The sequence below is a fragment of the Chlorocebus sabaeus genome, chromosome 21 (genome assembly GCF_047675955.1).
Source record: "Chlorocebus sabaeus isolate Y175 chromosome 21, mChlSab1.0.hap1, whole genome shotgun sequence".
Classification (NCBI taxonomy): Eukaryota; Metazoa; Chordata; class Mammalia; order Primates; family Cercopithecidae; genus Chlorocebus; species Chlorocebus sabaeus.
In genome coordinates this window covers 78,913,050-78,926,073 of record NC_132924.1, presented here as the reverse complement: position 1 = coordinate 78,926,073, position 13,024 = coordinate 78,913,050, and the positions used below count along the sequence as shown (strand labels likewise).

General features: G+C 43.4%; 1 protein-coding gene across 7 annotated transcripts in view; it reads left to right on the top strand.

The window, feature by feature from the left end:
- Positions 1-13,024, top strand: part of ATXN7L1 (ataxin 7 like 1) — a 278,155-nt gene that overhangs the window by 16,167 nt on the left and 248,964 nt on the right. Inside the window, exon 1 of one of the 7 annotated variants that reach the window (XM_073009236.1) lies at positions 1,279-11,686. The exons of the other annotated variants lie outside the window; for them this stretch is intronic. The gene's annotated coding sequence lies outside the window, so the exon portion shown is untranslated. Of the gene's footprint in view, positions 1-1,278; positions 11,687-13,024 lie in introns of those variants that run through there. 7 annotated transcript variants of the gene reach the window in all.

Genomic DNA, 13,024 nt, shown 5'->3' with positions numbered 1-13,024 from the left:
TATGTAAAGATCTATCTGTATATATGTCTTATAAAGAAATATACAGGCCAGGTGCCGTGGCTCACGCCTGTAATTCCAGCACTTTGGGAGGCAGAGGCGGGTGGATTACCCGAGGTCAGGAGTTCGAGACCAGCCTAGCCAACATGGTGAAACCCCATCTCTACTAAAAATGCAAAAATTAGCCAGGCATAGTCGCACACACCTGTAATTCCAGCTACTTGGGACGCTGAGGTGGGAGAATTGCTTGAGCCCAGGAGGCAGAGGTTGCAGTGAGCCGAGATCATGCCACTGCACTCCAGCTTGGCCAACATAGCGAGACTCTGTCTCAAAAAAAAAAAAGGAAAGAAAAAGAAATATACAATCATGCATTCCTTAATGATAGGGCTACGTTCTGAGAGATGTGTCATTTCCTAGGTGTGCAATAGGCTATGCCATCTAGGTTTGTGTAAGTTCACTCTATGATATTCCTATTGGTATAACCTATTGCTTCTAGGCTACAAACCTGTACAGCATGTTGCTGTACTGAATACTGTAGGTAATTGTTGTAACACAATGGCAAGCATTTGTGTCTCTCAACAGATTGAAAGATAGAAAAGATACAGTAAAAATACGGTATTGTATACTCTTATGGGACCGCTGAATATGTGGCCTGTTGTTGACCAAAGTGTCATTATGCGACTGTGTGTGTGTATATGTATATGCATGTGTGTGTGTGGCATTTGATTTTATTTTCTGTAGCATTTGAAATAAGTTGTAGACATCACGACACTTCATCTTTAAATATTTATCATTTTTCCACATCTTGATTGTGCTACCTTGAGCTGTTCACTTAAATTCTCAGAGCCTTATCATACATAAATATGTATGTATGTTTTTGCTGAAATATTTGGTAAGTCACAGACAGCATGACACCTCTAAATACTTCAGCATGCATCTCCTAAAATTAGAGGCATTCTCTGACCTAATCATAATATCAGTATCACACTTAGAAAACTAATGGTAATTCCACACTCATATCTCATACCCAGTTCTCATTCAAAATTCACCTGTCACGCCCCCACCCCCAAAAGCTTATAGCTGCATTTTTCAAACTAGATGCTGTTATGGTTCATGTATTGCATTTGGCTGTTATATCTCTTTAGTAGTTTTTAATCTAGAACAGTGTCCCTCCCCCACATGTGTGTGTGAATATATGTATACATACATATTTCTATATATATGTATACATATTTTGATATATAAATATATAAAACATTGCCATTTAAAATGCTTCATGTTCTGGTCTGTCTTGTCACTTCCTTGTGGTATCTTACCTTGTTTTTGCTATTCCCTGTTTTTCCCCTGTTCTGGAAGTTTGAGCTTAAGTATCATTTGATTCAGACTCAACATTTTGGCGTGAATGTGTCCCAGGTGATTCTGAGTGCTTCATTAAGCATCTCATCCAGGGGTTACAAGATGTCAGGGTGCCCTATTATTAGATATGGATCACTTCGTAAGGTGGTGACCACTTCTGCCCATTGCAAATGTTGTATTCTCCTTCTGCAATTAGCATGTCATTCTATGGGTAATGCTTTGGCACCCAGTGAATATCCTGTTCCCCAACAGGAAATTTTGTGAAATCCTCTGGGCATCCACTGATGACCCTTCCCTGGATCAGTTATGTCTTTGGGGATTGTAGGATGGTCATTTTCAAATTCTGTCATTCTGACCTGCTTTTATTGATTGACATTCTTCAATACAGAAGACATCTTTCCCATCAACAGGGGATGAACTATTAAATTCCTCCTAAAAGGGCAGAGTTAAGTTTTTTTCTTTAATTATCAGTGCTCATAGTAAGTAGTTGAACACTGATGATTCTTTTATTTTATTTCATTTTCATTTTTTGAGAGATAGAGTCTCATTCTGTTGCCCAGGCTGAAGTGCAGTGGCATGATCATAGCTCACTGTAGCCTTGACCTCCTTGATTGAAGTGATGCTCCCACCTCAGCCTTCCAAGTAACTGGGACTACAGGCACATACCACCACACCACACTAATTTTTTATTTTTTGTAGAGACAGGATCTTGCTATGTTGCCCAGGCTGGTCTCCAACTCCTGGGCCTAAGCGATCCTCCTGCCTCAGCCTCCCAAAGTGCTGGAATTACAGGCATGAACACTGTACCAGCCTATGATTCTTTTTTTTTTTTTTTTTCCCCTGTCGCCTAATCTTGGAGGTGAAGGTGATGGCCTATGATTATTAAGCTAAGGAAGGACAAGGTTGAGGACTGGGTACACTAGAATTTCAAAAAGATGCTTGTATAGTATGAAAACCACACTCAATGGGACGTCTTAGAGAGAAAGTGAGTTTTGTAGTGCAAACCTCAGCAAGTAAAGTGTGATCCAATCTTGGTAGAGCATGAGTTTAAAAACATTGAGAAATATTATTCCACACAGTCAAGTGACCCTCTACTTTAACCTTGGGAAGGAAGAAGATAATTATACTTGAAATAATTCTTCTCCCACCTTTCAGAGGGAGCACAGTATTTAGCCTGGATCTGGTGAACCACTGAAGTTAAATTGGAAATCATGATGAGTGATGCTCTGCAAGTCAGAAGCCAGAGCTGTGCTTCCTGCATTGCTGACTGTGTAGAAAGTGACCAGTTGTACAGGAGGTGCAAGGCCCTGGGCTGGGCTCTGTGTGGAATGTGAAGGTGGAACAATGGCCCTGCCCTCTAGGAACTCACTTGCAGCACCTGGGAACTCTGATGCTGCTTAGAAAATGAAATGTGATTCAAATGCCTTGGAGCCCAGGGAAGGAAGATATCTCAGTCTATGGTCAGCCAGACCTTTAACCTGGGTCTCAGACCTTTGACTTAAAGGTAAAGGCTGTTTGGTTTGTGGTTTTACATGGGCCACGATAAAGGGTATTTAGTAGGAGTCAAGTTAACGTTTGAAAAATGAATGAAAGAATGAATGAATGGATGCCTCATGCAGAGGCAACACAGCAGCTAGGATTTGGACATTCAGGGCATTGTACAGGGAAGGAAGAGCTTAATGGCTTTGATGGCTATGAGTTCCGCAAGAAGTTGCTTTTAGAAAAAGAAGTTATGGTGAAACTCCATTAATACCAAAGAGAAACAGTTCATAATTTATTCCAGTTGTAGACACACTCAGTGCCCAACTCCATGCAATCTTTTTTGAAGTAGAGTTTTCAGAAAACAACCTTCTTTTTTCTTTGGTAATGTTAGTGTTTGTTTTGCTTTCTCCATTCAGGGTGCTGGAGGGAGAGTTATTTTCTCTCTCTCTCTCTCTCTATCTCTCTCTGTCCCTCCCTCTCTGTCTCACACACACACACACACACACATACACACACACTTTTTGGGTGCTGCCGACAAATTAATTTGTAAGTTCTTTTCTATTAGAATCAGTGTTGTGCTAATAAATGTTTAACAATCTGCTATCTAAAAATTAGTGCATAAGGATTTATATGTTTATTATACATTTTACTGATTTAAAAAAGCTGTTTGGCATATATTTTATGAAGAATAAAATATTTAAATTTTTTTTTTTTTTTTGAGACTGAGTCTCGCTCTTGTTGCCCAGGCTGGAGTGCAATGGCACTGTCTCAGCTCACTGCAGTCTCCACCTCCCAAGTTCCAGCGATTCTCTTGCCTCAGCCTCCCGAGTATCTGGGATTATAGGCTCCCGCCACCATGCCCAGCTAATTTTTGTATTTTTAGTAGAAACAGGGTTTCACCATGTTGGCCAGGCTGGTCTTGAACTCCTAACCTCAGGTGATTGACTTGCCTCAGTCTCCCGAAGTGCTAGGATTACAGGCATGAGCCACTACGCCCAGCCTACATTCTTTATTGTAAATTTCATATAGTCTACAGATTCTCACCAAATGCTTTGGTTGACTTCTGCCAAATTCTTGTATCCCCTGACCTTCCTAAGGTTTAATTGACAAACAAATGTAAACCCCACATAAGTGTTGGTTGATATTTTCATTTAAGTAAGTGAGTAAGTTGAAAGGGAAAGAACAAAGATATATGTTAAAACTTCACTTGATTGTTAGCAATGTGACTTCCTTGCTGAACTGAATAATGGTTTTCAAGTACTAAAAGAATATGTCCTCATTGTTTTGTAGTATTCACAATAAAGCTATAGACTTGATACACAGCTGTCCCTTGATATCCAAGGGGGATCAGTTCCGAGACCCCAAATCCTTGGATTCTTATCCCTTATATGAAATGGTGTAGTATTTACATATAACCTATACAGTCCTCTTACAGACTTTAAATAATCTCTAGATTACTTATAATACCTAATACAATGTAAATGCTATGTAAATAGTTGTTATTCTGAATTGTTTAGGGGATAATAACAAGAGGAAAAGGTCTGTACATGTTCAGTATAGACTCAGGCATCTTTCCTTTTTCTTCCACATATTTTTGATCTGCAATTAAGTTGAAACTGCAGATGTAGAATTCACAGATTCAGAGGGTTGACTATTCTTTTAATTTAACTTACATCATTAAAATTTTCTCCATCACTTTCTTAAATTTTGATAATCAAAAGAATAATAAATCATGCCCTGATTTGTAGTATGTGATGATTTCCATGGTATAAACTCTCCTCCCACTGCATTTCAAGCTGTCAATGTGATATCACAGAACTCAAGAGTTGGGAAGAGATATGCATCAGCACACTGTTATGTAGGATATCCACCATACAGATGCATTAGATGTAAATGACTTTGAGAGCAGGATTAGCAACCTGTGGCCCATGGGTTGCCTGTTTTTAATAAAGTTTTATTGGAACACAGCCACACTCATTTTTTTACGTATTGTCTAGTTTTTGCACTACAATGGCTGCATGGAGTAGCTGAGACAAAGCCTAAAATTTTTACTACCCGCAGTGGCTCATGCCTGTGATCCCAGCACTTTGGGAGGCCAAGGCGGGTGGATCACAAGGCCAAGAGATCAAGACCATCCTGGCCAAAATGGTGAAACCCCATCTGTACTAAAAATACAAAAATTAGCTGGGCATGGTGGCATGCACCTGTAGTTCCAGCTACTGGGGAGGCTGAGGCAGGAGAATCACCTGAATCCAGGAGGCAGAGGTTGCAGTGAGCCAAGATCACGCCACTGCACTCCAGCCTGGTGACAGTGTGAGACTCCTTCTCAAAAAAAAAGGAAAGAGAAAGTTGCCAACCCATACTCAAAGCGTAGATAATAAGTGAAATGTAGCTAGATAAATTGGAAGTGATGAGTTTTATATTCCATTGTAAGCTTATGTCATATAACTTTTAATAATTTAATAATTGGCTCACCACATTCCTGAAAATTTAACGATCAGCTCTTGTGGGCCTTTACAAGCTGGCCCCAGCTTACCACTGCAAAGCTTTGAGGGCTTCAGCTTTTAGTGCCAAAAATGAAGCTGTCACTATTAAGCAGCAGCAGCTGACAATACCAGATTGGAGGGGGAGTCTCACTAAGAAGGATTTGAACTACTTGAAATTATGGTCTAATTGTCCATAGAAATCAAAAGAAAGCAATTTTGAGGTTAGTTTTCATATGATGGGGTTTTTATGTTTTGGGATTTTTTTTCCTCTCTAGGGGTCTGGGGTTTGTTTTGGTTTTTCAAATTTTTTTTTTTTTCCAGAACTAATTTTCAAACCCAATACAGCATGCTTTTCTTACCAAATTTTGTGAGCATCTGTCTCGAGCCGTTCAGCCCCTGACAGACGCCCAGCAGCTTCCAGAACTCCCACAGATGTTGTGTGTCCCAAGAAAGGCCAACTTCCTGTTGCTGGCCGCTAGCGGGAGGAGAGGTGGTCCCACCAGTTGCATTTTGCAGGGGTTTTCCTTGCCGCCATTTCCTGCCGGTTGCCTTTGAATGGATTACAGATGGTCAGAAAAAGACTTCTTGGCACAGTGAGAGCACCAGTCTCCAGTGCTTTATGGGAAAGGATTTATAGCAGGATGGCAGTTTACGCCTACCAAGAATGGGCCTGGCTGCCGCGGCCTTGTAGGGAAAACTGAATGCCTGCGGAGATGGGCTCTGGGGGTGGAGGGAACAGCCAGGATGAAGGAGATGTTTAAATGGATGTGGCACCTTTCAGCCAGTCGGTGCTGAGACCGCCGCGTGTCCAAAGATGTTAGGCCCCTGTGGAGGTGTCGGCCCCCGGGAAATGAGGTGCTGCTCTTGGCGCATCAAGCGCTTGTGGGAAATATTATGAATCCTCATCTTTTCAGAGAGAAATACAGCCAGGTGCTGTTGTTCCCTACCACCCGCCCTTTTTGTTAAAGCCGCAATATAGAGCACATTTAATTTGTTTTGGCGTTTTTGTTTTTGTTTTGTTTTGTTTTGTTTTTTGAGACAGTCTCGCTCTGTTGCCCACCTCGGCTCACTGCAATCTCCGCCTCCCGGGTTCAAGCGATTCTCCTGCCTCAGCCTTCCGCATAACTGGGATTACAGGCGCCTGCCGCCACGCCCAGCTGATTTTTGTGGGGGTTTTTTGTTTGTTTATTTGTTTTTTGGTTTTTTTGTTTGTTTTTTGAGACCGAGTCTCGCTCTGTCACCTAGGCTGGAGTGTAATGGCACAATCTCCGCTCACTGCAACCTCCGCCTCCCTGGTTCAAGTGATTCTCCTGCCTCAGCCTCCCAAGTAGCTGGGATTACAGGCACCCGCCACCAGGCCTGGCTAATTTTTGTATTTTTGGTAGAGACAGGGTTTCACCACATTGGCCAGGCTGATCTTAAACTCCTGACCTCAGGTGATCTGCCCACCTCGGCCTCCCACTCACAGATGGAAACAGGTGTATGTTTGACGCACTCACAGATGGAAAGGCGTGAGCCACCACAGCCAGCCTAATTTTTGTATTTTTAGTAGAGATGGGGTTTCACCATGTTGGCCAGGCTGGTCTCCAGCTCCTGACCTCAGTCAGGTGATCTGCACACCTCAGCCTCCCAGATTGCTGGGATTATAGGCGTGAGTCACTGCATGTAGCCTACATTTAATTTTTAAACGTTAAAAAATATATGTAACTTAAAATTTTACTACTTTAGCCAATTTAGAGTGTATAATTCAGCGTTACTAAGGGCATTCAGTGTTTTGTGACCGTTGCCACTATGCATTTCCACAACTTTTCTATCATGAAACTCTAAACCCATTAAACAATAATTCCCCATTCCTGCCTCTCCTCAGCCTTGGTACCTGTTTTACTTTCTCTATTCTACTTTCTGTTTCTGTGAAGTCACCTATTCTAGTCATCTATTCCCCTCATATAAGGGGAATCATGCAGTATATGTCCTTTTGTGACTGGTTTATTTCACTGAGCATAATGTTTCCAAGGTTAATCCATGTTGTAGCATATACCAGAATTTCCTTCCTTTTAAAAGTTAAATAATATCTCATCATAGGTATACTTGACATTTTGTTTACTCACTCATTTGGGCATTGTGAATAATGCTGCTGTGAATGCAGGTATACCTGTTTCCATCAATGAGTGCGCCAAACAGAGACCTGTTTCCTTCTATGAGTGCGCCAAACAGAGACCTGTTTCCATCTGTGAGTGGGTCAAACAGAGACCTGGAGAGAACTGATTTGACTGGGATGACGCTTCAGTCCTTCCAAGATAACCCAGCCGAGGTGCACCTGTCCATCAGAGCTGACAGAAATGTGTGTGCAGAAGGGCCTTGTGCAGGATTGCCGGCCGAGGGGTCAGATCAAGCTGGCATTCTGCTTGCCAAACTGTGCGACCCCTGGGCTGCAACTGACCAGACAGGGTGCCTTTTTCTAACTTGCGCAAAGGTGCTTGCTTCATGGTCTGGAGGAGTCCTGCTAGGGCTGAAAATCTGAGAGGCCAGGATCACACAAGGCAACTGATGCTTTTGCTTTCCAAGGAGGAGGCAGCAGATTGTTGGGCAGAGGTCGTATAGGGAGGGTTAGGAAGGCTGAACTAACTGGGTCAAGATTCCTGGAATTGGGTCTCCCTCTGTCAGAAAACAGGACAACCTTGTGCAATTACAGAGCAAGTCCTGGTGATCTGCATCTGTAAGATGAGGGGAGGACTGTAAGGTCCCTGCCAGTATTATAGGGCTGCCTGTCAATAAAGAGCTGGCAAAATTCACAGGGGACTAGAGAGAGGCAGGGGCAAGCCTCTGGGAACAGGGTATGGATGACATAGAACAGGAAGGTGATGGAACTTCACAGAGGGAGGATAGTACAGAGAACCTAGAAAGGAGAGCCAGGGAAGTGCCTGATCAGAAGTGTAATAAAGTAAACAGCTACATTCTTTTTGACCAAAGATGGTGGTGGAAGGAGGAGGAGATAGAAGTAATGGCATTGATCCTTCATAAAATTATTCAGCACTTACTGTGTACAGACACAGAATAGAGGGTGCAAGAGGGAAACAGAATTGTGATTCTTGACTTGTGCCCTGTGAAGCTCTCCTATTGCATGAAGAATTGCAGAGGCGTGAGGGCGTGTTTTGTGTGTGCACATTTCTCCTGGGGATAGTTCTGTGGTTTTTCCTTTTCCTTTCCTGTGGACTTCTTCGCCCTTTCAGCAACAACAACAAAATGTTGAAAGAAATTTACAGCTTGTGAGAGAGATACACCTGTGCCCAGAAATAACAAGGGGGCGAGCCACATGGGAGGGGGATGGAAACGCTCGAGGAATGAGCTTGCTGCTTTAAAAGTTGCATTTTGGTGTTAGGGTTTGTGATACATGCAAATCTCCTGAGGAAGAGTCCTCCCTTTGGGGTGGAAAGCTGGGGAGAGCCACTTGCAAATCTAGCCCTATTGACATGATTGGTGTTTAGATTTTTACTGGGAGACAGACAGACTGACAGAGATACAGAGAAAGACTGGTAATATGTATGCTAGCTGGAGAAGCCACCTTTCAGTCCCACCTCTGTGTATAGTTGATCATCGAGGAACTCAATGGTGCAGAGGGAAAAGCACAGCTTTGCAGTCAGAACTTAGCTAATTTCTTGGCTCTGCTGCCTGCTTGCTGTGTGACTTTAGGCTAGCTACCTTGCCTCTCTGTTCCTCTGCTTGCTCATTTGGACAACAGGAACAGACCTAAGAAGATTAGGGATAAGTCACCAGCTGCCATGCTGTAGATGGTAGGAAAATGGTAGCTGGTATTATTGCCTGGAGGAGATGGCAAGTCTGAGAAATCCAGTGGTTTCCCCGGGTTAATTTCAGGGTTGTAAATCAGTTGTGGGATACACACAAAAAAAGAGCCAGAATTTGAGAGCAAGGGGAGGGAGGTGTTGTGGGAAGTTGAGTTTGGAAGTGTCTAGGTGAAGAGGTAGGTTATAAGGAAGTGGGGCAGCAGGAAGGAATAAGAACTGAAGTGACGTATCCTGGAGGCAGAGATGGCTTTCTGCCCCTTTTGATACTGACTTTCATTCTCTCTGAGCTCTGTCTTTATCTTGTCCTCCAGCTCAGCCTACACACCAGGGTCCCCACTGAGGGCATTTGCAGAGTCTGGGGAGACGGGAGGCCAGGAGCTCCTGAGAGGGACTCTCTTGCAGGCAAGTGAGGATCACTTTCCAAACAGGCAGGCCATATGGGGCGTGGGTACCCCTTCTGTGCAGAGGGAGACACCACAGTGTCTGGCAGCAGAAGCGCATGCTTGCTCTGTGCTCGTTCTTCAGGAGGCACAGGGATCGGTGCTAGGCCTCTTAAGTGAGAGAGATCTGGGTTCAGCACAGAGGAAAGTCCCATAACCTCTCACAGCCTCATTTTTCCCATCTGTATAATGGGATGATCACAGGTAGCTCATAGGGTTGTTGGCAAAGTTGAAGGAAGTAAACACACAGCATTTAGCTCAATGCATGGCCCATGGGAAATATGCAGTGAACATTTCCTTTGGTTGCCATTGAATAGCCCCTGGAACAGAGGACTACGGGGTGTCCCTCAGGATGAGCTTCCTCATGGTCCTCTCCTGTGGGAACAGTGTGCTGGTGAAGGCTGTATTCCCGATGCCATGGGGCATGACAGGCATGAGAAAATGCCATCTAGAAATGGTCCTTAAACCAGGGCTCTAGGCAGGGAGCCAGGAGTGTGCAAACCTGGCACATCTTTCAGAACGTCAGTTCAACTCTAATTCTACAGGAAAGTATTTTTTTATCATTATATTTCATCAACTCTAAGGTGCCGTTTATCAGAAAATACATTGTTATTTTATGTAACAGTGAGAAAAAGCACTGCCAATTAAACTACAGCCACTGTGGATTCTAAGATAGCCTGATTTTAAAGATGTTACAATGGAAGTGGGGGTGAGTGCAGCTTAGAATTAATAAAATACAGTAGGGCAAAAATAGAGTATCAGGAAAAATTTGCATTAATTTTTAAGATAAAGCATGAAATTTGAAGAATCACAGAAAGCTCTTGTGGTCGTCTCAGAAGGTGCAGGTGTGTATGAACTTGCCAGCCCATCAGGGCAAGTCTGTGTAAAGAGCTGAGAGCAGCTGGGGCTTGATCTGCCTCTAAGTTCAGATGGGAAGCAGGAGGGAAGGAAGTGGCCCAGACTTCAGAGCACCCATTGTCATTCAGGGGCCTGAACATCCTCAGGGAGCCCCAGTGACCTCAAGGCCCCTGGTGAATCATTTGTGTTCACTTCACTTAGAAGGAAAATCTACATACAGCACTTTCAGGAGGAGAAGAGGTGTCATGAAACCAAGCAAACAATGGCTACACCTCCAAGAGGGTGGGAAACCACAGGACGGCACCACCCTGTACGAGAGGCAGCTTCCTGTGACTTGTTGTCTTTCGGTACATCCTGCAGACCAGCGAGCAGCCCATCTTCCTGCAGGGGCCCAGCCTGGTGTTTTGGTGTTTGGGCGGAGATTCAGGGAGAAAACCAGGCTTGACCCTCTTGCCCTTAAGAATTCCTGGCACATCGCAGGTCTGTCAGAAGGGATCTGGTCACACTCACTTCTTGCCAGAGCCCTCCCCACCTGCATATCACTATATAGGGATGGCCTCTGGGCAGTTGTGGTGTTGTCAAGGAGTGGCGCCCTGGCGTGCTGACCAGCCTTCTGCCACCTCCTTGGCAGGGAAGTGAAATCACACCTCCAAGCCCTGTTGAGATTGTCCATCTCCTCTCAGGCCAGTGGTGATGGCCTGCCCCTCGGATGGACTAGAAGGGAAACTAACAATAGGGTGGTAATAATGGTGCCAACCAAATTCAGTGGAGCAGTTTTATTTTCAGAGTGCTATGTTGTGGGGATAGGAGCAGAGGGTAAGCCTTAGGTCATGGGACTTGCAGGTGGAGGAATGGAGGTGAGGAGATCAAGTGATCCACTGGGGTGATAGCTAGGGGCGGACCTGGGTGTAGAGCCATGCAGTGCAGGGGGAGGGCCCAGAGAGGAGCAGAAAGCAGTGACCCGGCCCTGAGAACACACTCTGGGCTGGGAGGCCGAGGGGACTGGAGGCTGGAAGAATAGTCACTGGGCCGAGGAGCAGTGTGCTCTAGGCTAGGTGCACTGAGCTTCATTCGGTCTGGGCCTCCATGAGTAAATTTATTTAATGCTTTTTCTTCATGCAAAAGTGATATGTGATCACTGTAGAAGATGCACATCAACAAAAGAAGAAAAAAGCTAGCCTATACTCCTGTTAATCAGTGCTGACCTTTTGTTTGTTTCCTGTAACTTACAAAAATGGGATAATTTTGTATTATGTTGATTATGGTGAGTACCTTTCCTAGTTATTAAGTATTCCATTGTAAATGTTTCATAATTTATTTAACCAATTCCCTGTCATTGGATATATTGGTTGTTTTCAGGTTTTCATTGTTAAAAATAATATTGCAATCAAATGAATATCCTTGTAGCTAAATTTTTGCACACATTCATGATTATTTCTAAAGCATAAATTCTTAGAAGTAGAATGCTGAGTCTAAGTGTGTGCTATTTTTGAGGCTTCTGATACTCATTGCTAAATTGCCCTCTAGTAATATTGTTTTAATTAACACTCCCGTCAGGAGTGTATGAGAGTGGCTGTTTTCCCAACTCTGGCCAATATCTCACCAAAGATTGTCAGATATTTGATGATTTAGTAAGTTCAAATGTTACCTTGTTTTAGTTTTCATTCTTATGATTACTAATAAGGTTGAACATTTCGTTAGCCTTGTGTATGTTCTTATATTGAGTTGCTTTTTCTTGGTTTTTGCTTAATTTTCCATTGGACTATTAATCTTTTTTCCCATTGTTTTCTAAGAGCCCTCATAGATTAAGGCTAAGTTACCCACGTCTGTAATATTTGGATCACATGATTTTTAGGAAATCTTAATGCCCAAACATTTTCTATCCAATCTTGCCTATAGGACCAAAGTAGCTAGAAAAATAGAAATTTCCAGATAATTCTCAAACCATATGGTAGGTGTTACTGAATGCTGGCAGGGGCCATTTCGTATTAATAATTATGCTGACAAGACAGTACTAATAATAAAAACTACCATTTACTGAATAACTATTATATGCCAGGCACTTTGCATATATTAGCATTTCAATCTTATCACCCTGCAAAGAGCCGAGTAAACTGGGGCAGAGAAAAATTAAGTAGCTCTTTTAAGATCACACAGCTAATAAGTGGCAGAGTCAGGATTTGAACCTGGATCTGTCCATCTCTACCACCCACCTGCTTTCTACTGTCCTGAGCTCTTGTTCTTGGGGTAAACAATAATTTTACAAGTCAGGTCTTCCTTAGCACCTTCCACATCTGGACCTGTTGGTTGGCTCTAGAAGAGTCAACCCTGCCCTGATTTTACCTGCCCTTGCTGCTGTACATTGTTTCTCAGCTGGACCTGTTCTCTAGGCTTCCAGCCTGCATGCTTTCTCCTTGGTGCTAGAGGTCCTGTCTGACTGTTTTGCTACTGATAAAGAAGCCCAAAAGATACCAGGATATGATTTCTCTCTCAAATTTCAGGATCAAAAGTTAAAACTAGATCCATCCAGTCCTTAATCTAGGGGCCAACTCCCAATGATCCACCCATTCAGACAAAGAAGTGAGTTGGAGCACACACGGTA